This window comes from Enhydra lutris, unplaced genomic scaffold (genome assembly GCF_002288905.1).
Source record: "Enhydra lutris kenyoni isolate GAN:26980312 unplaced genomic scaffold, ASM228890v2 scaffoldscaffold28, whole genome shotgun sequence".
Taxonomy (NCBI): Eukaryota; Metazoa; Chordata; class Mammalia; order Carnivora; family Mustelidae; genus Enhydra; species Enhydra lutris.
This window is the reverse complement of record NW_019154112.1, coordinates 1,008,470-1,032,094: the sequence shown is the minus strand read 5'-3', so window position 1 is coordinate 1,032,094 and position 23,625 is coordinate 1,008,470. Positions and strand designations below refer to the sequence as shown.

At 45.7% G+C, this 23,625-nt stretch overlaps 3 pseudogenes; 1 reads left to right on the top strand and 2 right to left on the bottom strand.

Moving 5' to 3' along the window:
• Nucleotides 1-506: 506 nt before the first annotated feature.
• On the bottom strand, nucleotides 507-2,133 carry LOC111152416 (annotated as a pseudogene).
• Nucleotides 2,134-10,829: 8,696 nt separating this feature from the next.
• LOC111152415 lies at nucleotides 10,830-15,000 on the bottom strand (annotated as a pseudogene).
• Nucleotides 15,001-17,570: 2,570 nt separating this feature from the next.
• On the top strand, nucleotides 17,571-18,850 carry LOC111152414 (annotated as a pseudogene).
• The last annotated feature ends 4,775 nt before the right edge of the window (nucleotides 18,851-23,625 follow it).

Below are 23,625 nucleotides of genomic sequence, written 5' to 3'. Positions count from 1 at the left end.
CAGCCATGAGGTTTTGGATAATGTTGGAAAAACACTCTAATGGAGAGGACAGTGCCCAGAAGGATTCCATTAAAAAGTGGAAACAGATAAAAAATACTTTTACACACTTCTTAAAAAACAGTATGACAAAATTAATAGCACATCCTATATAGTCTTCTATAACCTTGACTTTAAGAACACAGAAGTGAACAGCTTGGTTAGGTGACCTGAGGGCAGTGATCTAACAGTTTTCCTGTAGTAAAAGCTGTTTTTAAAAAACTAGTATTGGAATCCTTAATACAATGATTTTTTTTTTTTTTAAAGATTTTATTTATTTATTTGACAGAGAGAGATCACAAGTAGACGGAGAGGCAGGCAGAGAGAGAGAGAGAGAGGAGGAAGCAGGCTTCTTGCTGAGCAGAGAGCCCGATGTGGGACTCGATCCCAGGACCCTGAGATCATGACCTGAGCCGAAGGCAGCGGCTTAACCCACTGAGCCACCCAGGCGCCCCCTTAATACAATGATTTTAAGCATCAGCAGCTTCACTTTCAGCTGGACCCCTAGTAAGTTTTTTAATTCCACGGTTTGCTGCAGGACCTTTCGATTTTACAAAATTTTGCTATGTGCCTACTGCTTTGGGTGTCTTTCTTCATAAAGGAAGTTCCACTGTCAACTCATCCCATTTTCTCTCTTGATCTTTCTTTCTTTTGTTTTTTTTTTTAAAGATTTTATTTATTTGAGGGGCACCTGGGTTGCTCAGTGGGTTAAGCCTCTGCCTTCGGCTCAGGTGATGATCTCAGGGTCCTGGAATCGAGCCCTGCATCAGGCTCTCTGCTCAGTGAGGAGCCAGCTTCCCCCTCTCTCTCTGCCTGCCTCTCTGTCTACTTGTGATCTCTGTCTGTCAAATAAATAAATAAAATATTTTTAAATAAAAATTTATTTCTTTGAGAGAAAGAGAGAGAGAGAGAGAGAGATCCTGCACAAGCAGCAGGGAGGGGCAGAGGGAGAGGCAGGCTACATGCCAAGCAGGGAGCAAGAAATGGGGCTTGATCCCAGGTCCCTGAGGTCATGACCTGAGCTAAAGGCAGACACTTAACTGACTGAGCCACCCAAGCACCCTTATCTCAATCTTTCTAATGACACCCATTTGTAGTTGTCTTTCAACAGTTTCCAGCAGACGGCTCTCACACTAGAATACGGTATCCATTCTCTTTACTGCATGTGTATCCGGGCATTGAATAAATAAAAAGTATGCTCTTTAAACCGTCTCCTTCACGGGAATGTTTCAACAGGAAGAAATGGTAGCGTGATGAATCCTTGGGAATTCTCCTTGGCAAGCCTTTCAGTTCTTTGTTGTGTTGGTCAAAATTATAATTTCATCTTTCATATCTATTTCCAATTGCAAATAGTTGAGCTGTCTGTTACTTAATGTTTCCAAAGCTTGAAAAGCTTCTCAAGAAATAGGAAATGCTACTCCTTGTAGTGTCTGATGCTTCATGTCCACACCCATGTCAGTTTGTACCTCATTCATTTTGACCTGTTGTGATGCTTCCTCAGCTGCAGTCAATGGGGCAGGAGAAGATTGTGACAGAAGATTGTGTTTTTTATATCCGTGTAATGATACATCTTCCTTTACTGTTCCAAACACTTCATCTGTAATGTGGCCCCCTCCTTTTCAGAGTCATACTTGTTCCTGCATACAACAAATTTTGATGATCACGAGAATGTTCTGGAGACCAGGCTGTGAATATCCACTCATATCCCTGGGCATTCTGAGAGTCTAACCTGAACACTATGTAGCATGTCTGTTTGTCCTCCAGGAAGGGTAAAAAAAAGGAATCATAATCCTTAGCCCAGGAATGGAAGGCTGACTACATGATCCAATCACAAGTTTCTCATTTTCGATATTTTTAGAACTTGGTATTCTTCATTTCTCCTCTAGTAAAGGTATCTTTAACATCTTCACTTGCTTGGAGGAGGGTCTGATGGGACGTGGCAGCCGCAGGTCCCCGGCTCTGGCGCCAAGTCTGTGCAGAGACACTTTGGCCCAAGTGGCACGAGTGTCACCCAGGTGCCAGGAGCAGCAGAGACAGCAGTTCCTACCGAGGCTCAGGTGTTCTGCATCAGAGGAGTCATGACACCTGTACCTTCATCTTGAAACTTCCCCAGTGTGTTGTTCAGGGAGATGCTGCTTTGGGAAATTTCCCCAGTGTTCTCCTTTACGTGTGAGTAAAACCCTTCCTTTCCCTATGTTTTGGCTTCTTTGATTCTTTTGCTTTGAGCCCATCAAGAGGCGTGCCTAGTTTTCGGAAGCACAACTGACAACCTGCCAACCTCACTTGGCATTTCTCTTTTAAAATTTAATTTAACTTTATTTATTTATCTGAGAGTGAGAGAGCACAAGCAGGGGGAGCCCAGGCAGAAGGAGAGGGAGAAGCAGGTCCCCAGGGAGCAGTGAGCCCATGCAGGCTGGATCCCAGGACCCTGGGACCACGATCCCGGATATGACCTGAGCCAAAGGCTGACTATTACATGACTGAACCACCCAGGTGCCCCTCCAGCACAATGTGTAATAGAAGCCATGAGTGAACATTTCGTGTTGCTGATCTTAAGAGGAAATCCAACAGTCTTTCCCCGTTAGGTAAAATGTTAGCTTAAGGGTTTTCCTAAATGCCTTTAATCAGATTGAGGAAATTCCCTCTATTAGCAGTTGAGGTTTATTATGAGAAAGTGTCTGATTTTCTCAAATGCTTCTTGTCCATCTGTTAAGATAAGCATGTGGGGTTTTTCCTAATGTATTTCTAGTATATTAATATATAGTATATACCATATATATATATATATATATATATATATATATATATATATATGTTTTACCTTGATTGATATGGATGTTTAACCAATCTTGCATTCCTGGAATAAATTTCATTAGGTTGGTTTAACTCTATATGTTGCTAGATTTGATTTGCTACATTTTGTTGAGACCTTTGTGTGTGTGTGTGTGTGTGTGTGTGTGTGTGTGTGTGTGAGAGAGAGTCTACATTCATACAGATATTGGTCTGTAGTTTTCTTGTCTTGTGATATCTTTGTCTGCTTTTGTGTCTGAATAATCCTAGCCTCTTAGAATGAGTTGAGTTCCCTCCTCTTTTTTGGTGGGGGGGGGAGGGTTTGTAAAGAATTGTTATTAATTCTTTCAGCATATGGTATAATTCACAAGTGAAGCCATTTGGAACTGGGCTTTTATGTGGAATAGTTTATACAATTGACTAAATTCTACCTCATTATAGGTACATTCAGATGGTCTATTTCTTCTACAGTCAGCTTTAGTCATTTGTGTCTTTCTGTGTTTTTGTCTATTTTATAGAAGCAAGTTGATACTTTGGCATATAATTGTGCACCATAATCTCCTAATTCTCTTTACTTCTGTGTGGTCAGTCCTGATAGCACCTCTTTCATTGCTGATCCCAGTAATGTGGTCATTTCTCAATCTCTCTCTCTCTCTCTCTCTCTCTCTCTTTCAGTGAGTCTAGTTAAAGATTTGTCAGTTTGGTTGATCTTTGAAAGGATCACATTTGATTCAGTTAGTTTTCTATATTTCTCTATTTCTATTTCTCTATTTCATTAACTTCTGCTCTAATCTTTATTTTTTCCTTCCTTTTTCCTGCTTTTGGTTTAGTTTGCTCCTCTTCCTCCTTTGACTTAATGTGGAAGTTCAGGTAATTGACTGGAAATGTTTCTTTTTCATACAGGCAATTCCTACTATATATTTCCTCTCAGCACTGCTTTAGTCGGAACCCCTCGGGGTTGGTATGCTCTGTCTTCATTTCTATTTCTATTTCTATTTCTATTTCTATTTCTATTTCTATTAATTTTGAAGTTTTTTATTTTGATATCTTTGACCCTTTGATTATGTAGAAGTGTGTTAATTCTGAATATTGTGAGTTTCCCAAATTCATTCCAGTTATTTATTTCTGATGTCATGACACTGTGATATTTGCATTATTTTTACCCCTTTAAATTCAATGAGTTTTTTAATGGCCTAGCATATGGCTTATCTTCTAGAAAGCTCCATGTGCATTTGAAATGAATGTATATTCTGTTCATGGCTGGAATGTTCTTTACATGTCAGACTTACACTGTTGTTTTATAGTATGGTTCAAGTCTTCTTTATCTTCACTGATTTCATTGATTTCTGCATAGTTGTTTTATGCATTATTGACATTATTGACATTTAAGTATTATTGTCATATTGTCTGTTTCTCAGTTTCTGTCAGTTTTGCTACAAGAAGTTGGGTGTTGAGTTATTAGGTGAATGTATGTTTAGAGTTATTTCATCTTTCTGGTGACTTGACCATTTTATCATTACAAAATGATCCTGTTTATCTTACTAGCATTTTATTTATATATTTAAAGATTTTATTTATTTATTAGACAGAGAGAGACAGCGAGAGAAGGAACACAAGTAGGGGAAGGGGGAGACGGAGAAGCAGGCTTCCTGCTGAGCTGGGAGCCTGATGTGGGGGCTCAATGGACCATGACCTGAGCCAAAGGCAGACTCCTAACAACTGAGTCACCCAGGTGCCCCTTTACTATAAAGTCCCTTTTGGCTAATGAGTGTGGTTGAGTGTATCCACTCCAGCTTTCTTATGGTTGCTTGCCTAAGATAACTTTTTCCATTCCTTTGAGTTTAATCTGTTTGTAACTGAGATCAAGTGCTTCTACTGTAGACAACATAGGTGGATCTTGTTGTGTGTTCAGGCTAACAATCTGCACTTTGATTGACTTATTTAAGCCACTCACTTACAATGTTAACATTGACACTATTGATTTATGTCGCTGTCTTACTTTTTGTTTTTTGTTTTCCATGACTCACTCATTTTTCTCTCTCTCTTTTTAAAAAGATTTTATTTCTTTAAGAGAGAGGAGAGAGAGAGAGCACAGGAGCAGGGGAGCAGCAGAGGAATGGCAGAAAGAGAAGCAAGGCTTCCCGCTGAACAGGGAGCCAGAAGCTGGGCTTGACCCAGGACCCTGGGGTCATGACCTGAGCAGAAGGCTGATACTTAACCAGCCAGGTGCCCCTCCACTCATTCTTCTTTTACTGATAACTTCTTATTCAGTGAATAAACTGTAATATTTTCATTTTTAATCATTAATCACTTTATTTTGTAGTTATTTTCTTAAGAGGTGCTTTTGCTTTTGCCATCTTTTCCACATTTTAAATTTTGTGATTTTTTTCTTTTTATCATACCCATAATATATATTCAAATAACATATGTTTATATATTTGTATCATATCCTGGTCCTGTTATATTGCATCTTATGGTTCCAATATTGATGTTTCATGAGCTTTTTACTACTCATTTTTTCTAAGGTTACTTAACCACGGTTTTTTGTTTTTTGTTTTTTTTCATTTTAACTTTAATTTCTTTCTATGAGATGCCTTTTTCCTCTGTGCCACTTTCTGTGTAAGTTTTTAGACATGTAGGTTAAATAGAGATTTCTCTAGAGAAATTTGTTTCTTTAAATTTTGGGGTATAACCAATCCAGGACAATTATAAACTAAGCTAATGATCTGAAGCTATTTTGGACCAATGGCCAATGGGAAAGCAAATTTGGACTACAAATCACAGACGGCTTAGTCTGTGTCTGCAAATTTTTGAAATAGCTGTTTGCTCACTTCTTCCCGAATCAAAGGCAAATTTCTTTAGAATGTTCTTGCACTTGAAGCTAGAACAGATTTGATTTGTGTCACTCTGTTCCAAGGATGTAAATCTTAGATTCCCAGATTTTCAGGGAGGGGATGTTTCTCCTGCTCCTCACATGAAGCTGCTCTGGACTTTATCTCCTCTCTGTAAAGCTCCTGAACCCAAGAAGCCAAGCTAAGACTTTCTAGATTTGAAAAATATTCTACGGATCAGAACAAGTATTCTCTCTGGCTTAGGGCTCATATTTAAATTTTGGACTAATTGATTTTTCTCTTGATCGTTTTGTACTTTTGGGTGATTTTATGTTTTTTCTATCATTTTCATTTTTAGGAGAAGAGGCAGCCTTTTTTCTTAAAAAAATTTTTTTATTTAAATTCAATTAGCCAACAGAGTACATCATTAGTTTCATATGTAGATATAACATACAACTGGTGATAGCACCAGTGCTCATCACCTCACGTGGAGAGGGGGCAGCCTTAAACCTTAGTCTACTGTGTAGATGGAAATGGAATCCTCAATAAATGTTTTTCATTTCTGCTCTGTTTTAGGCATTCGAGTCAGTGCTAAAGTGTAAGTCATCTAAACCAATGATGATCTGTGTGTCCTATGAGCCAGCCCTGGTTTGGGAACTGTTACTCAGGCCACAGAGTGTACACACAGAAGTTGGAAGTGAGTATAAGCCAGAAAGCTCTCCCTTCTCCTGTCTGAGACTGGTTATTTCCAAACAAAAATGAGGATGAATATCACATCATTGGACCTGCTGAAACACTGTGATCATTAGCTGTTCATGGACCAGAGATGAAATAGACAGTGTCTACAGAGGAATGGTTTTCAGACTTTTGTGGAGGCCACATAAACCTGATGAAATTATGGATACTCTCCCCAGAAATATGTACGAATAGAAAGAAACATCAAATGTCAGTGTGTATATGAGGATCATCTGAGGTGACACAGATCTGGGTTTTTAATCCCAGGAAGAGACAAAGGATGGAGAAGATGTGTTGAGCAATCAACAATGCTACTCCACTCATCTGTGAGTAGGGACTGGAGTGGACAAACCTAGGCCATAACAACCATTAAGGAAACAAGTTGAAAGATGCCACTTATGAGTCACTCCTCATCCAAGCAGACTTGAGTGCCTACAGTGTCCAGATCAAGTTCCAGTCTCAGATCATGGCTCCAAATATGGAAATTTGTCATTCTTTTCCATTCTTGGCTCCCAATGTCTATTCCCAGAACTTGTACCTCTCTTGCCATGTGCAGGAATGCCATACATCAATAATCTTGTTGGGGACCCAGACACCTCCATCCACAGAGAGGAGAACCCACTTTGTCAAACAGTCCAGCACTTGGACATGACATGAAGCTTCAACAATCACGTGACCACCTGCCAGACTCTGACTCTGGACATGTGACAGGCACACTGAGACAGGATCCGTGCTTTAGGCACAGGGGGTCAGAGCAGTGTCACAGTCATGTCATGCAGCTCTCAGGGGCAGCAGCAAAGCAGTCCCAGCTGCCAGGTCCAGTGTCCTCCCTCAGGGGAGTGAGTGGTGTCGATACCCAGCAGCAGGCGCTGGCTGTCTGTGGGCCCCCGTCTAGGGTCCAGTGTGGATTCTGCTTCTGGCTGTGTAGTCTCAAGCCTGTATTGTGGCTTTCCTGGAAATAAAAAAGGTCCGATATATTCTCTCTCTTCCCTACGTCTCTCTGTAACTGTATGTATGTATCATGAGGAGTCAAAAACCCACATAGGGAAGAGTTTCTAAGAGCAAGAATTCAGACATCTTTTACCAATTTTATAGAGATATGATTGACATACACCATTGTGTGAGTTTAGGGTACAACCTGATGATCGATACATTTCTGTATTGCACAGTGATTACAACCATAACATCAGCTAACACGTGCATCATGTCACGTAGTTACCATTTCCTTTTGTGTGATGCAGACATTTAAGATCTACACTCTCGATAACTCAGACCTTTTATGTTGAGATGAAAACTTCCTCAGTCTGCCACCTGACTGTGCCCCACAGGAGAGAAAAAAATGCATCTCCCAGCATGTCTTGCATTTTTCTCCCTACAAAAAGACATCTGAAGATTTTACTTATTTATTTGAGACAGAAAGAGAGAGAGAGAGTGAGAGAGAGAGCATGCGCGAGAGAGGCAGGGAGGGGTAGAGGGAGAGGGAAGACGTTTCAAACAGACTCTGTACTGGGTGCAGCGCCCAACATGGGCTAGTTCTCATGACCCCAAGGTCATGACCTGAGCTGAAACCAAGAGTGGGACACCCAGATGTCCTGCAAAAACCATTTAAATGTGTCTCACAATGAGGGCTCTCATCAATGACTTCAGTGTTCTCTATCTGGTGGAGTGACAGAATTGCCTGTGGCTTTGGTATCAAATACTCAGGCCTCTCCCCAGTCCCACCATCTTAGAATGTTGGGCGTGGGTCCAGGAATCACTTAGGCGATAAGCCCTACAGGAGAGGCTGATGCACGGCCATGTGGGGATCCTGCTTCCTGTGCTTGCTACTCAGTGTGGGATCTGAAGACCAGCAGCAGCAGCACCAACCTTGTTATCAACCCAGCCACTCTACCCCAGACTGTCTAAATCTTCATAGTCTAGGAAATTCCTGTGAACACTGAAGCCGTGGCCTCCCTGGTCTCTGTGCCTTCTAGACGCAGAACCAGGCTGTGCAGTGCGCTCTGGGTGTGCGCTCTGATCAGCCTGCTTAGCCCCGAGGAGTCCAGGGTTTGGTCCTGTTCCTTTCTCTTCTATGGCCTTTGACCCATGGTGACCTCATCTCTGCTGAAGGCTCTAATCATCATGTATATGCTGTCACCTCCCAAATTTATTTCTCCAATCCGGATATTTCTCCTCCCCTGCACTCTGTATCCAACTGCCAACCTCACTGCATTTCTAGTGGACATCTCAGATTCCACATGCCCAAACTGGTTGCCTGTGATGCTGCTTCCCCCAGTGTCCTGCTTCCAGAATCTTCCCCATATCCAAGGAAGGCATTGCACATTTCTACTTGCAGTCTGAAATACTGGATGCCCTCATGATTCCTCCTACTCACCACCCAGATTAGGTGGTTAGGAAATGCTGCAAAGTCTATCTGTTAGGAAATGCAGCAAAGTCCATCTGTAATGGAGTAAAGGAGCCATCGTCCCTGTCTCAGCACAGGTGCTAACTGGGTCTCCTTCCTCACAGCCCCTGCCAACTTCCAACTTAAACACTTTCCTTATTACTGCGCTTACACAATACACAGTTCACCTCCAAATGACACTGGTTTGCACAGTGCGTGTGCACCTGTGTGCGGACTTTTTACAGTAAGTCCTGTCCATGCATTTCCTCATCTTTGTGGTTTCCGACTAATTTTTGCAGCTTCATTCATTGTTAGAAGACAGTTTTCTACATGTAACATAAACGTGTGTTAAGTGACTCTTCACATTATCTGTGAGGTTTCCAGCAACAGTAGGCTATTAGTTCTTATGTTTTGAGGGAGTCAAAAGCTATACTTGGATTTCTGACTGCACGAGGGGGCCACTGCCCCATCCCCACATTGTCAGAGGGTCAAGTGTAGTCTGCCCCTTACACTAGAAATACTCTCCACAAGACCAGCACATTTTCCCTCTTCTTAGTCTCACTGAATTGTCCAGATGTAAACATAGCATGTCCTGTGTGAGGCACATGACAGTTATCAGTTGAATGAACGAGCAGATAGAGGACTCCTTCTTCTAGATGAGTCTCTGGCACAGCTGTTCCGAGGCAGCTCCCACCCTACATGCTCCCACCTCACCATCAGTGCTGCCTTTCTCCCCTCACAGGGCTGCCCTCCCCTCCCTCTCTCTGCTCAGCCCCTCCCCCCACACCATCTCTCCTGCACAGCACAGCACACACAGAGTTCTTTCTCCTGAAACACTGTACTCAGGCTTTTTGAGTCCTTTCTCCAACCACAAAGAGATCTACATTAGACTCTGGTTTATAGATCCATGAACTTGGATCCAAGCCAGCGCTAGGATCATTGAACTAGGGTAGGGGAGAGAGGGCAGAGCAGCTGAAGAGAGAAACTAACTGATGTTTATTAAGGCTGAGAAACTTCAGATTCCTCCTCTATCTCCAGAATCCTAAGAATAATCTAGAAAACAGGTCTAGAGTGAGGGGAAGAGATGGATGAATCTGAAAGTTCATCTCTCCTTACCACAGAGACACCCGTGTGCAGGGGACAACCTAGGCCTGTGGGAACACAGCCCAAAGGACACCTGCTGCTATAACTGACAGGGTCACCCAGGGAGAATGGGACAAGAACTGGTACACAAGAGCAAGAGCCGGCCTGACACTGTAAAGAAACAATGAAAAAAGCCCACCCCGGAATGGAGGCTATGACCCAACCCAGGCCCGAGGGGAGGCTGACCCAATCACAGGAAGCTCTTGCTGCACAAGGTCATGGTGACAGGTGATATCCAAGTCCCTGTGATCACAGCTCCTAGTGAGACAAGCTTCCACACAAGGGCCAAGGACACAGAGCAGAGAGATGACCCAGCTGAGGGGTAAGCACGTCACCCCCATGATGCACTGAGCACACACTGGCACAGGCTCCATCCCCGCTTGTCTCCTCACAGCCTTCTGCCCCCACCCACAACAGACTCAGCACAGTAAACGCATGGATTCTAGAAGGTTCTCAGCGCTTCCATTTATTTGCTGTCTTAATTTTACAAATCTCCTCTTTTATTACCCCATATGGAAGAATTAGGAAACACAACTCATGTCTGGGTTCTCATTTTCAATACAGAAATAAGTCATTTGTACTCAGCCCAACATGAAACAATGACAGGGATGGAGATGGTCCAGCCCTGCCTCTGCTGGAACAAGAAAGCACATCAGAAAGGAGAATAAAATCAGAATAGGGAGGGGTCAGGTGGGCAAATCTACTCATGTCCTCATATATGCTCAAAGGAACACAGACACGTTCTGATATCTGCACAAAGAGAAGTCAGGGGTTGCTGATGTCACCAAGTGGGGGTGTGAAGAAATCTTCCACCTCTTAGTCCCTACAAGGCAGCTGGTCTCACACTGTGAAAAAAAATAATGTACAAATTGAGGTCAGTCCCATAAGTGGGGACATCTGAGAAGCTCCCCTCATGCGCAAAGTGTCCCTAATGCCTCAACCCTTCCCCATGTCAGGATCTCCAGGGTCTCACCGTTAGCAGCTGTGAGAGACACATCAGATCCCTGGGCATTGTTATCGCCTAGGGGAGAACAAACAGGACGTGGTCAGAGCCCACAGGAGAAGAGACTAAAGGAGGCACTACGGGGTGGTGACCTCCCCATGGGGTCCTGTCTACAGTATCCCAGGGGCTCAGGGATCACCCCTCCATACTTATGTGCAGCATGAGAGTAGCCTGGTCCTTTTTCTCCTTTGGGAAAAAAATATCATGTCAGAGGCCTGGGACAGGGCTGGGTCATGAGATCCTAGAGGAAGCTCCCAGTCCTGGTTGTAAATGAAGTTTCCAGAATTGTAACTGAACACCCAGGACACGACAGAAAACATGAAAAATGAGGTGAGGAGTCACTGGGTCACCTGACTTGCTGGCGTTCTGTCCTCAGCAGGGACTTCCCTCTCCGTCCTGTGATTGCTGGGCATGAGGTCCCCATCACCAGAATTAACAACATGAAAATGTGTCCTTCATTTTCACAAGCGTTTGCTACAGAGTGAGTGTTCATGATCAGGTCCAGAGCAGGCAAGTCCATTTGTGAGGATGGTACTTCCCAGTAACAAGGCAGGACAGTCTGCTACCGAGGGAATCCCCCAGCAGAACAAGAAACCTCAGATCTGCCCACTCCATTCCTTACCTGAGCACTTCTTCCACCAGATCACAGCTCCAATCACTGCAGTGACCACTAGGAGAACCAGACCAGCAATGATCCACGTGATGGGGATGGTGCGAGGAGGTAGGTCTGGAAATGGAGAGAAGGTGAGGGGTCCAGAGCTCTGGTAAGTGTCCTGGCCCTGCTGAAGTTCTCCAGAAGGCCTTTTGCTTTCCCTGAGAAGAGGCTCTACCCAAAACCCTCCTTACCCCATCTCAAGGTAACAGTCTTGGGCAGCCCCTCATGCTGCACGTGGCATGTGTATCTCTGCTCCTGTCCAGAAGGCACCGCCACAGCTGCCCACTTCTGGAAGTTTCCATCTCCTGCAGGCCTGGTCTCCACACACTTTGCATCCTGGTCTTCTCCATCTCACTGCCAGGTCAGGGTGATCTCCGCAGTGTAGAAGCCCAGAGCCCAACACCTCAGGGTGACATTACCTTCAGAGGTGGGGTGGCGGGTCACGTGTGAACTGGGGGGTTCTGAGGAAGAGAATCAGAAATCCACACTTGGGTTTACCTTTATAGGCCACTGAAATGGCATTCATGTGACCATCCTGAGATGGACTGGGTATTGGTTCTGATAGAAGAGGCACAAACCCATCACCAACCCAGCCCTTGGGCTCTTCTAATCCTGGAAAGTTCTAGACTCAGGGAGAGAGTCCAGGATAGGAGGCTGTAGGTTTAAGGGGGCGAGCGCACTAATGGTCCTGACTGTGATGGGAGTTGAATGACTCAAAACACCCAGTCAGACCTCCAAAGATGTTCGTATTGGAGAAAAAGGCCTTGAGAGGTTAAGCCATGGTTCCCAGGGTGGCTGCTAGGGTCAAAGGGAACCGCTGATGGGTTATTGCAGGGATGGTCTCCACCTTCTCCTGGGAAAGACTGGATTCCTCCATTGTCCTTTAGAGAAAAGCCGCCCTCTGGCTGAGTCACTCTCTAGTAGGAACATGAACACCCAGGCGGACCTCCCTCTCCCCACCCGTGGGAGGTCGGTGTTCTGCCACTGAGTCCATTTTCCCTTCCTGGTGGGAAGCCAGCCCCAGGGGAGGGGAGATCAGGGAACCCCGCGGCCCCTGGTACCTGCACGTAGCAGCGTCTCCTTCCCATTCTCCAGGTACCTGCGGAGCAACTCCACGCACGTGACCTCCACGTATGTCCTGCAGAGCTCTGCCACACCGGCCATCTCCCACTTGAGTCTGGAGATCTGCGCCGCCGTGTCCGCCGCGGTCCAGGAGCGCAGGTCCTCGTTCAGGGCGAGGTAATCCGTGCCTTCGTAGGAGTATTGACGGTACCCGCGGAGGAGGCGCCCGTCGGGCCCCACGTCACAGCCGTACATGCTCTGGATGGTGTGAGACCCTGGCCCAGCCCGACAGGCAGGGGGTTAAGTCCAAACAGAAAGTAAAACCGCCTAAATGTTCCCCCGGATTCTTCAGGCTTAAGGATGGGGGACGGCGGCGGGGGTGGGGGAGGGTCCCTCAGACTCGGGGTGATACTGAGACCGGGATATCGGAAAATGGGGGCCTTGACGTGGACCCGGACCCTGTCGCTCACCGGCCTCGCTCTGGTTGTAGTAGCCCCGCAGAGTGTTCAGGTTCCATCGGAAAGCCTGAGCGCTGTCCTTGAAGATCTGAGTCTGCTGGTCCCAATAAATCTGCTCCATCTGCTCCACCCACGGCGCCCGCGGCTCAGCCCTCCGACTGGCAGAGTCGCTGTCGAACCGCACGAACTGCGTGTCGTCCACGTAGCCCACGGAGATGAAGCGGGGCTCCCCGCGGACCGACCGGGACACCGCGGAGTTGAAATACCTCAGGGAGTGGGAGCCTGCGGGCGCGGAGGGCTGAGACCCCGCCCGACCCTCCTCCCGGCGCGGGGCCCGGGGACCAGATGAAGGCTGCGGGGAGGGCAGGGGGAGGGACACCGAGTGGGGGAGAGCAGGGCTGCAGGCGGGGAGCGACGGGGGAGCACAGGCCGGGGCGGGACCGGGGGCCGTGGAGAGGCGACTTCCTCGAGGGTCCTGCGTCCCTGTACCCGCCGGGTGATCCCCTCGCTCCCGCCCTGCAGAGGCCCTTTGACTTGGAATTCCAAGAGCTTCCGTAGAGCTTATCTAAGCACTAATCAATATGATGAAGGTAAGTATAAAGAATGGAACAATTGGGGCACCTGGGTGGCTCAGTGGTTTAAGCCTCTGCCTTCGGCTCAGGTCATGGTTTCAGGGTCCTGGGATCCAGCCCCGCATCGGGCTCTCTGCTCAGCGGGGAGCCTGCTTCCCTTCCTCTCTTTCTCTGCCTGCCTCTCTGCCTACTTGTGATCTCTGTCTGTCAAATAAATAAATAAAATCTTAAAAAAAAAAAAGAATGGAACAATTAACATGTTTAAGGGATTTTCACCATGTGATTTGCACAGAGGGTCAAGTTCACCATGAAAGCAAACCCAGGAGGCACCACCTAGGGAATCCCTTTGTACAGAGAGGGAAAGGGAGACTCAGAGACAAGGAGGTGGTGGAGTCAGGGTTCAGCCCAGAAGGTTTGCTCCCAGAGACCTTGTTGACTTGTTCATTGTCCCCTGTCCATCAGGGGTTGGATATGATGTGCACTCCATGCAAGTGAACTGTTGCAATGTTCCAGAATGTTCTGTGATGGCATGCTGTTGGGCTCAGAGCCCAGGAGGACATTAAGGATCAGTGTAACTCACCTGCTCAAATCACACTAAAGTCCATCATCCAGTGGACATTTGGAGCCTCCAGGGACTCAGGATCAGCTGGCCTCTGGAGCAATAGTGCAGAGCAAGGGTGACACTCCGGTGACAGGACACAGGCAGTGTCATTTGGAAGATGAGCATGAAGCAGAAATGACAGAGGAAAACGTAATTCGCTCCGGAGATGAGTGTTGTGTGGAGAAATGTCACGATATCATGAAAGCAGAAATCAGGAGACCTAGCAAGGCCCCTACCACTAGGATCAGTCACATCTACAGGATGCACCAGGCATATGGATGTGAAACAAAAACACAACTCCACACAGTGCTGTACGATCATAGAACAGGAAAGAGCTGTGGGAATCTAACAATATGACAACAGAAATGAATAATTGAGTGGATACACTGGATGATTATAGTTGTCCTTCCCCGAAGTCGTACAATCAGGAGGGTGACGGCAGCAGGAGAGAAGACCTGTTTGTTTCTTAATCAAGTGATTCCAAAAAGTTAATAATAATTGTTTTAAAAAGGAGAGTGAATAGGACACAATGGAAAACAATTTCAGGAAGATTTCTCTGAGTTCACAGGGATAAGCACACATGTTGAGAGACCCACCCAAATTCTCACCTAGAGCAGAGGAGAGGAGACCCACACCAGGACACGTCACAGTGAAATGTCAGAAAGGGTGGGAGGGCAGACACCCTGAAGACTCCTAGAAGCAACAACACAGGCCTGGGGACTGGAAGACATGACGCAAGGCCCCGAAATCCCGAGGACAACTCTGGCTGGCACAGAGTCTCTGTCACAACACCGTGTGCCTCAGGGCGAGGGCAACCTAAAATCTCCTCAGATGTGAGAGTTTCTGTTCTACTTTCAGTGACACCTTCCACAGGACACCAGTAGACAGGGTGGGACAAATGATGGAGAAAACCAACAAGGGGAGCACATGGGATTCCCATCCATAAGGAGCCAGAAGGAGAGAGGTTAAGGGCCCCCAGGAAGAGCTGCAGGGGTTCTGGATGTCAGCCCTGCCCCAGGGGCACGGCATCCTGTTCCCATGGGGCACGACTGAGAGCTGCAGGCCAGGCAACTGCACAGACATGAAGACGGGAGAAGATTGGGTGGGCTTGAATATGTTCATGAATGTTTACCCAGGGGGATCTGGGGAAGGATTTAAAGGAGCACAACAGAAAAAAATAAATGAAGGGATAAGATATTTATTTACTCCGGGGAAAATAAAGTCAATTCAGGAAAGGGCACAATCATAGTCTACAAAATATTCAGTTGTGACTAATGTGTCATAATAATGCAAGTACTGCACATTGAGCTCATCAAAATCATCAAATAATTATATGGGGCAGATGGGAGAGTGCGAAAGAGGAACCAGTTCAGTGAAGTTGCTGCATAAACTGGAAGACCAGAGAAGGAGTCTGAGAAGCAGGGAACCTAGAGACACAGAAGCAATAATCAGAGAATCAGCCAGAAGAACTAATGCAGGTGGTCTCTGAGATACAGGAAATGGGGACATGGAAGCTTGGGGACATCTCCCCTGATACCGAATATTGCAGAAGGATTTGACTTTTAAAACTCTGTGTCTATCCATTTGCTACAAAGACAACATCGGGGGTGAGATGATGGGTCAGGACGAGTTCTGCACGGAGGCCATAGAGATGGGGCAGGAGTTGGAGGAGTCGTGGGATCAAGTGTTGTTTCTTTGGGATGATTTTACTTTGGTTGATTTAGTTTTGCTTTACGTGGCTGCATGGGCGTCATCCCTGCATATCTGTAAGCAGGAATGGCTGAGCCAGGAGGGAGGGGGAAGTACATGATGCAAGTGAATGAGGGGCCAGGTGTGGCCACATGGAGGGACAGCCTGAGACAGGAGGGCCCCTCCCCCATCACTGCTTAGAAGCTGAGGACACAGGTGCAGACCTGGGATAGGGATGGAGGGAGTATGCAGTATTCTGTGAGTCCTTCTTTTATAAGTAAGGAAAAAATGAGCTCATCACCTCAGAGAGGGGAGTAGGGAGGGAGTGGAGGAGGAAGTAAGAGGCAGCCCTCTCAGGAGGGTGACAGGGAGCTGACTGGGGAAATGGCATCTGGAGAGAGCAGGGCTGGGGACCCTGAGCTCTGTGCTCTTCACCTTAGAGAGAGAGAGAGACTTCCAGCAGCAGGAGGATAGATAAGAGAACAGAAGCAAATGCAACAGAACGGCTCAGGTGAGAGAATCATATTCTGTTTACTTTGTCTTTTATCACTTTTCTCATTTTATAATTTTTCCGCACTGAGTATAGGTGACATCATATATATTGTACATCGTACATACACATCAAAACCAGAATGTAAAGGCTTTATTTACACTTCCAAAGGGAAGGAGATAGTAGGAAAGTCAGCCTCTCAGGGCACAGAGCTGGAAGGGCTGGGTCTGCCTCTGCGCTCTGGGCAGGGGACTCGTAAGACTTTGCTCCATGTCTCAGGACCCTGCTCTGTGGGGGGCCAGGCAGGACCTTTCCCTTCTTTTTAGAGTGTGTTCATTGTTTCATTTAATAGTAGCATGCCAGTTTTATGCTTTCAAGCTTTTCTAAGTTATACGGCATTTTGAGCTATTTCAGTGGGAGGATTTGCCCATACGATGTAACCCACCTGTTTCACAAATAGAAGTTCAAAGGCAAAATAGTTCAGTGAAAAGATGATTGGTCCCAAAGTAGAAGATCAGAACCTGAGTCTTCAGTCATGGTCTCAGGATGATCTGTCAGGTATTAGGGATTTTAAAGAAATGTATTTTTGAAAACTTTATTCACGCGTGTACAAGAGAATTCCAGAGATACTCACAGAAACACAAAAGTAAAAGAAGTCACATGGTAACCCCTCATCCACCCCTCACCCAAGTTCTTTACCCCTAACCCAGCACAGTCAGCCATTTGTCATGTCTCTTACCAGAAAAATTCACCTGTGTCCTGATGTGCACTGTTGTATCAGGAAACAAGCTCAGGCCACAGCCTTGGAGAAAATATTTGCAAATCACATATCTGATGAAGGACTTGCTGTAGACCACTCATAAAACCCTTAAAAAGGGGACCAATAAGAAAAGCACTTGTTTAAAAAGTGAGCAAAAATGGGGGTCGGGGCTGGCAGGAAGGAGGGGCCCTAGAACCTCGGAGGAGGAGCTTGAGCGTCACTCCCTAGCGGAGTTCTGCCAACATCCGTGTCCAGCTCTGGGCTCTGGTTATTGTCGTCCAGCTGGCGGTTCCCTGCACCATCCCGGAGACCAGAGCTCGCGGGCGGGGCAGGAGCAGCCGTCCCTGGAGCGGCAGTGGGGAATGGAAGCAGAGAACGCTCACAGCTCTTCCCTTCAGCCGCTCAAGCTGTTGATACATTCCGGTGTCCACGAATGATGGCTGGAGCTCCTGATAGGGCCGTGGGGAAGGAACAGCAAATGCAGCAGAAGTTCCACACCCCACTCCTGCTCAGAACCTGCACAAGAGACCCCAAAAGCAAGGAAAAGATAACCCAGAGCAACAGAACAAAAAAAACCAGTAGAACCCCAGAAGCCTGATGAGGCCAAAAATCTGGGAAGTCCGCAACATAAAAAAAAAAAAAAAGAAAGAAAGAAAGAAAGAAAAAATTACAGACACATTTAAAGTGGGGGAAAAAAAAAGGTAGACCATCTTATTGGTGTTGCAGAAGCTGAACTTCCAACCAAGACCCTCCCGGACATTGTGACATTCAATCTGAACATTGTGATTATGGGCACAAACCCAGGACTAGTCGCAGTTTACAAAGGGCATCATTACCCTGGAGCTGGAAACCGTTTTTGGAAGTGTCTGCTTCTGTCCGGCCGGAGTGAGGAGCCGCTGAACCCTTGATGATCCCGCTTTACCAGGGAAATATGATGTTGGATTTCCCCCTGTGGTGGGGAGGACACCAGGCAGCAACGCTCTTTCCAGTAAAGAATTATGTGAAGGAGGACATATTCTAGTGCAGAAATCCCAGCGATATCAGCCACAAATAGCAGTCACTAGTGGAAAATGTGTTTATGAAATTTTTAGTAAAGAAGTTTTTGGAGTTAAGGTTAAAAATTTAGAATTAGGACTTCAGCCGCAGAAGATCCCAGACACGGAAAGTCCGTGCTGTGTCATGCCGTCATCCAGTGTGAGATGGGCTCAGTTTCCCGGAGCCCAGCACAAAGCACATGACGCTGAAAGACGTGAGAGATCAGTTGGAAGGCACTGAATGAAACACTGACGTTCAGGCAGTGAATCTAGCCCAAGAGGATGCAGAGAGGATGGCTGTTAAGGAAGAAAAATATGACCCGGGTTATGAAGCAGTCTATGGTGGTGCTTTTGCAGAAAATCTGTGCGACAGAGGCCCTGGCAGCTTCCCTTCCGCAGGACTAACTGACAGCAGAGAATCAACTTTCGGGGACATTCCAAAAGGGGAGTGGATGACGCAGTCTTTTACAGACCAGATTCCTTCCTTTAATAATCACTGTGGGACGCAAAACAGGAAGAAGGAAACTGTGCCTCAGAGTGCTGCTTCTCAGCTCTACCTAAATGCCGCAGTCAATGCAGTCGTCAAGGAGCGGCCGTCAGTTTGCTAACCGAGGCATTTTATCAGTATTTTACTCTGTGCTAGGATGATAGTACACTTGTGTGGTAGAATCAACTGTATGAACCAAGCAAGTTGGGAAGGAAAAAGTAGGGCTTTTGTGTATGCGTTTTTGTAGTTGAATTAACCGTCATTCCAGCTTTATAAACTATACTTCCTTATGAAGAAATCGATCTTCTTTGGGGAGTCATGGTTAATCTATAATTTTAAAATGAAATGGTCAAATATTCATAATTGATTTTGAACTGTGCATAAACCCTGATACACCATTATTCCTTTTGTGCCTAAGAAGGGCATGCTAGTCATAATTGCCACTGGTAAAGAGGCAAATGTGTTCGTTTCTGTATATGAAGTTACCCCACAGTGGAGTCTCTTTTGGTGGCTTTTAGCGGGGTTGGATGGGCTCCCTGAGTCGTGTTCACACTCACACTCTTTGCATCATCCGTGGGGAGTATGTAGAGAGGCGCAGTAGGAATGTGAAGTGTGGCCTCTGGCAGCGAGGCTGGCCTGGCCTTCTCTGACGGGGCCCCGAGGCCTGGATCTGGCCCCTCACCCCGGCGTTAATCCTCTAGTAGAGGCAAAAGTTGTTCTGCTGGAGAGGAGAAGGGAGTTGAGGGATATTGGAAGGGGAGGTGAACCATGACAGACTATGACTCTGAAAAACAATCTGAGGGTTTTGAAGGGGGCGGGGTGGGAGGTTGGGGGATCCAGGTGGTGGGTATTGGAGAGGGCACGGATTGCATGGAGCACTGGGTGTGGTGCAAAAACAATGAATACTGTTATGCTGAAAAAATTAAAAATTAAAAAAAAAGAGAATAGTATAATCAGAGAAAGTTCATGATATTGTAAGTCTAGTCTCAAGTTTTAATAAATTTACATCTTGGAAGAAAAAAAAAAAGTTGTTCTGCTGGGATGGGAAGCTCCAGAGAACTCAGTGGACCTTTTGAAGTTTGTTACTTCCTCTGTGTTTAACTTGAGAGACATACATTTGATAGGAAAGGAACTGGATTTTTCTTACCAGATCTCTCACCCTTCTATTTTTATCTTCCTTGGCTTTCAGGGTATAACGTTGAAAGTGGTGAGAAATGAACTCTCAGGCTGAGCAACAAGAGGCAGGAGGTGTCTGATAGTCTTCTGGAAACTGGTGCTTCATGTACATGAGATGTATTAACGTAACAATTTTTCTTGCTGGGTGCATCTAATCAGTAATTGACAAGATCTTGTCTGTGTCATTGCTGTCTCTTACCGTGGACTAAGTGAGTCTCGTGGCAGGTGAGTTTGCAGTAACGTACCTTTGTGATTGTCTAATGCCTCTTCCATGGTGCTGCAAAGTGTCCAGACTGCTAGGCCTGGGGGATATAGTAAGGCTGCGTGTTCAGAAATACCATCTGCACTTACTCCTGGTCCTTCCGAATATCCGATGTCATACATACCCAGGGAGCATGCTGTTTTTCAGTATGAAAATATTGATGCAGTTTTCCTTTTTCTAAGAGATTATATGGCCTGTTCTTTTCTATATAATACGAGAAACACATTCTTGTGAATCTTAACACATTATTTAGCTGAGGCTTTGATAGATTTTATGTTTCCCTTAGTCGCAGTCAAGCTGTGTCAAAGTTATTCAGCCCATGTTATCTCACTCATGTGCCATACCGCTGTTCGCACGGGTGTTTGATGAGAGTGCTTGAAGTGCCTTGTCACAGGGATTAGGAACAATGAGTTATTTTCTCACAGGCTATGTAAATTGTGGGAGTAGGATTTGCTTTGCTACATAATGATTGTAGGTTGTAACCATAGATTTTTTTTTTTGAGTGGAGAAAATACCCCTTAAATTATGATGGACACTCATTAGAGAATAGGTCTGAGGATTTTCCAAGCATATTATAATGGTGTTTCTCATGATATATGAAAGATGAGTAGTAAGTGTTGATGTATGACAACATGAGAATTTTCACTAAATAATACTGAAAATTTTTTAAATTCATTTGAAAGACTGGTGGGTTTCACAATAAAAATATTAAGAATGATTATTTAAAAATGGGCCAAAATCTGGACCACTCAAGAAGATACACTCATGCGTAATAAGCACATGAAAAGATATTCAGCAGCAGGTGTCACCGGGGAAATGCAGGTGACAACAGTGATCTGCCATCACACACTGTTAGATGGTGGGAATCCAGACACTGACAGTGCCACCTGCTGACCAGGACGGGGAGCCACAGAAAGCCTCAGTCACTAACGGCGGGAAGACAGAACAGCATAGCTGTTGGGAACGGTCAGCGGGTTCTTATAAAGTCAGACACAGACTAAGCACAGAAGCTGCTGATCCCCCGTAAGGTACTTACCCAAGTCATTTGAGAGCTCATGTCTGCACAACAACCTGCATGCAAATTGTCCCAGCGGAACAGCCCTTACTGGTGGGCTGTACATCCTGACTTCCTTCCAAAAACTACGTTATGGAAGGGGACAAAGCAAAAGAAGGGACTTCACAGGGAGCATCTGAGTTAGACGACCTGAGCCAGGGGGTGAAGGTGAACTTCATCCGTGATGAGCGAGTGATCACTGTATGTTCTTGCTATGTTGTGTGGAGAATGGCCCGCCCAGGTGTGGTGTTCCCAAACCTCACAGCCTCAGTCAGCCTGATTCACAATGAGAGACAGTCTACGAAGTACCCGAACCATCTCCTCAAACATGTCAGGGTCATGAGAAACAGGGACAGTCTGAGACATGGTCACAGCCAGAGGAGCCCAATGAAGGCATGATGGGACTCAAGAGGTAACTTGGATGGGATTTTGGGAGAGAAAAAAAACCATGAAAGCAGATCCCTTGTGAAGATCAGTAGTAGTGTGCGAATATTGTGTCATTAGCTGTGACAAATGCACTACGGTGAGATTGGGGTTAACGACAGAACAACTGAGTGTGGAGTCCACAGGGACTCTGCACTAACATTGTCACTTCTCTGTAAATCCCCAACTATTCTAAGATAAAAGAGTGTCTTTTGTAAAATAGCTGTAAGAGAGAGAATGGGTCCAGGAGGAACAAGGATCCACTTTTCATTTTTCCTGAGCTTGTCATCCAGGGGCTGGAGAGAGGGTTGTGGGGAGGACAGATGGCAACTCAGACAGGGGGCAGGGCTCCAGAGCGCTCCTCTCCGCGGAACCCCGCCCCACCCCTGTACCCGGCCCCAGGCACTCAGAAGGTACTTCCTCCCCTCTTGACACTTAGCCTGCCCTTTAGCCATCTGGACCTGACTCAGCTCAGTCCCGTGCGCCCCCTGGGGGTGCAGGATGGCAGCGCGGCAGCACCCCCGTGTGTTCACAGGGCTGAGGAACCTTTTGGAACCTGATAGGTGGCCCCCTTCCCCTGCCTGGGGAGCCCAGGACTTAGTGTGTGGCCTCTTCTACACCTTGCTGCCCCTTGGACACAGGGACCTGCTGTCTGCCTCCCTCAGGCCTGGCTTCCTGCCCCTATAAACTGAGAAATGACAACCTCTGCTCTTGTTGCATCTGCAGATCCCACATTCTCATTTCTGTACGTGGTCATTCAGGTGAAGAGAATTCTGATGTCCTCGTGATCGCTTCTCTCAGCCATGATGACACGTACTCTTGAGGTGTGCTATGAATCTCCACATGTTTAGGGATTTTCCAGCGATCTTCAGGTTATGGATTTTTATTTACAGTCACAGAGTATAGTCTATAATCTTGCTGCCTTTCCATTTATGGAGAGTTATTTTATGGTCATTCTGTGATCTATTTCGGCTCATGGTATGGTTTAATTCCTCTAATCCTTCCTTGTTCCATTAATGAGAGAGGAGCATGTGTCTCTAAATATGATACTTTGTCTATTTTGTCACATTTGCTAGAAATTTATAATTAGGTTCTTCTCCATTCATTACCTTGGTCTTGCTGTGATGCTGACCTATTATCTTCACAGAAAGTCCTTCTTTGTCTCTAGTGATGCTCCTGGTGTGAAGCCTATTTTGCTTCAGAATAATGCAACATTCTAGATCCCTTATGCTTTTTATTCCCATGGGATATTCTTTAACCCTTTAACTTCTGACTTATTTTGGTTTCTCATTTCAAGTTTTCTGCTCTGCATTGCGTTGGTCTACCTTCACCAGCCTGATAATCCAAACTTTTTTCTTGGAATTTTCGTTGTTTTTTATTTAATACGATTTCCTGGCATGGTTGGATTTGCATCTATCATTTTCTTATTTGCTTCTGAATTGTCCCTTCTATTTTCCATTTTCTTGCCTCTTTTTGTACCCCTGTTGGTTTCAAGCAATTGTTTGTTTGTTTGTTTATGGTCTGAGTCTTCTGGTTGCTCTTTAGCTATATTTATTTCCATTCATTTTTATTTAAGTTGTAGGAATTGAAATCTGAATCTTTGGGGTGCCTGGGTGGCTCAGCTGATTAAGCGGATTGCTGATTTTGGCTCAGATTATCTCGGGGTCATAGGATTGAGTCCTGCTTTGGGTTCCATGATGAGTAAGAAGCTTGCTTAAGATTCTCTCTTTCCCTCTGCCCCTCCCTCCCACTGTGTGCGCTCTCTCTCAAAACAAAGAAGAAAAGAAGAAAAAAAGAAGAAAGAGACCTGCATCTTTAACTTTTCACAGTCTACTTATGGAAACAATGAACTCCATCCAGTAAGAGAAGAAACATGTCAAAACAGAGTTCCATTTAGCCCCCTGCGCTGCTATAGGCACACGTGTCACCAACACACAGTATAAGCCAGACAATACCATGAACTACTTAGTGTTTTGGGGTC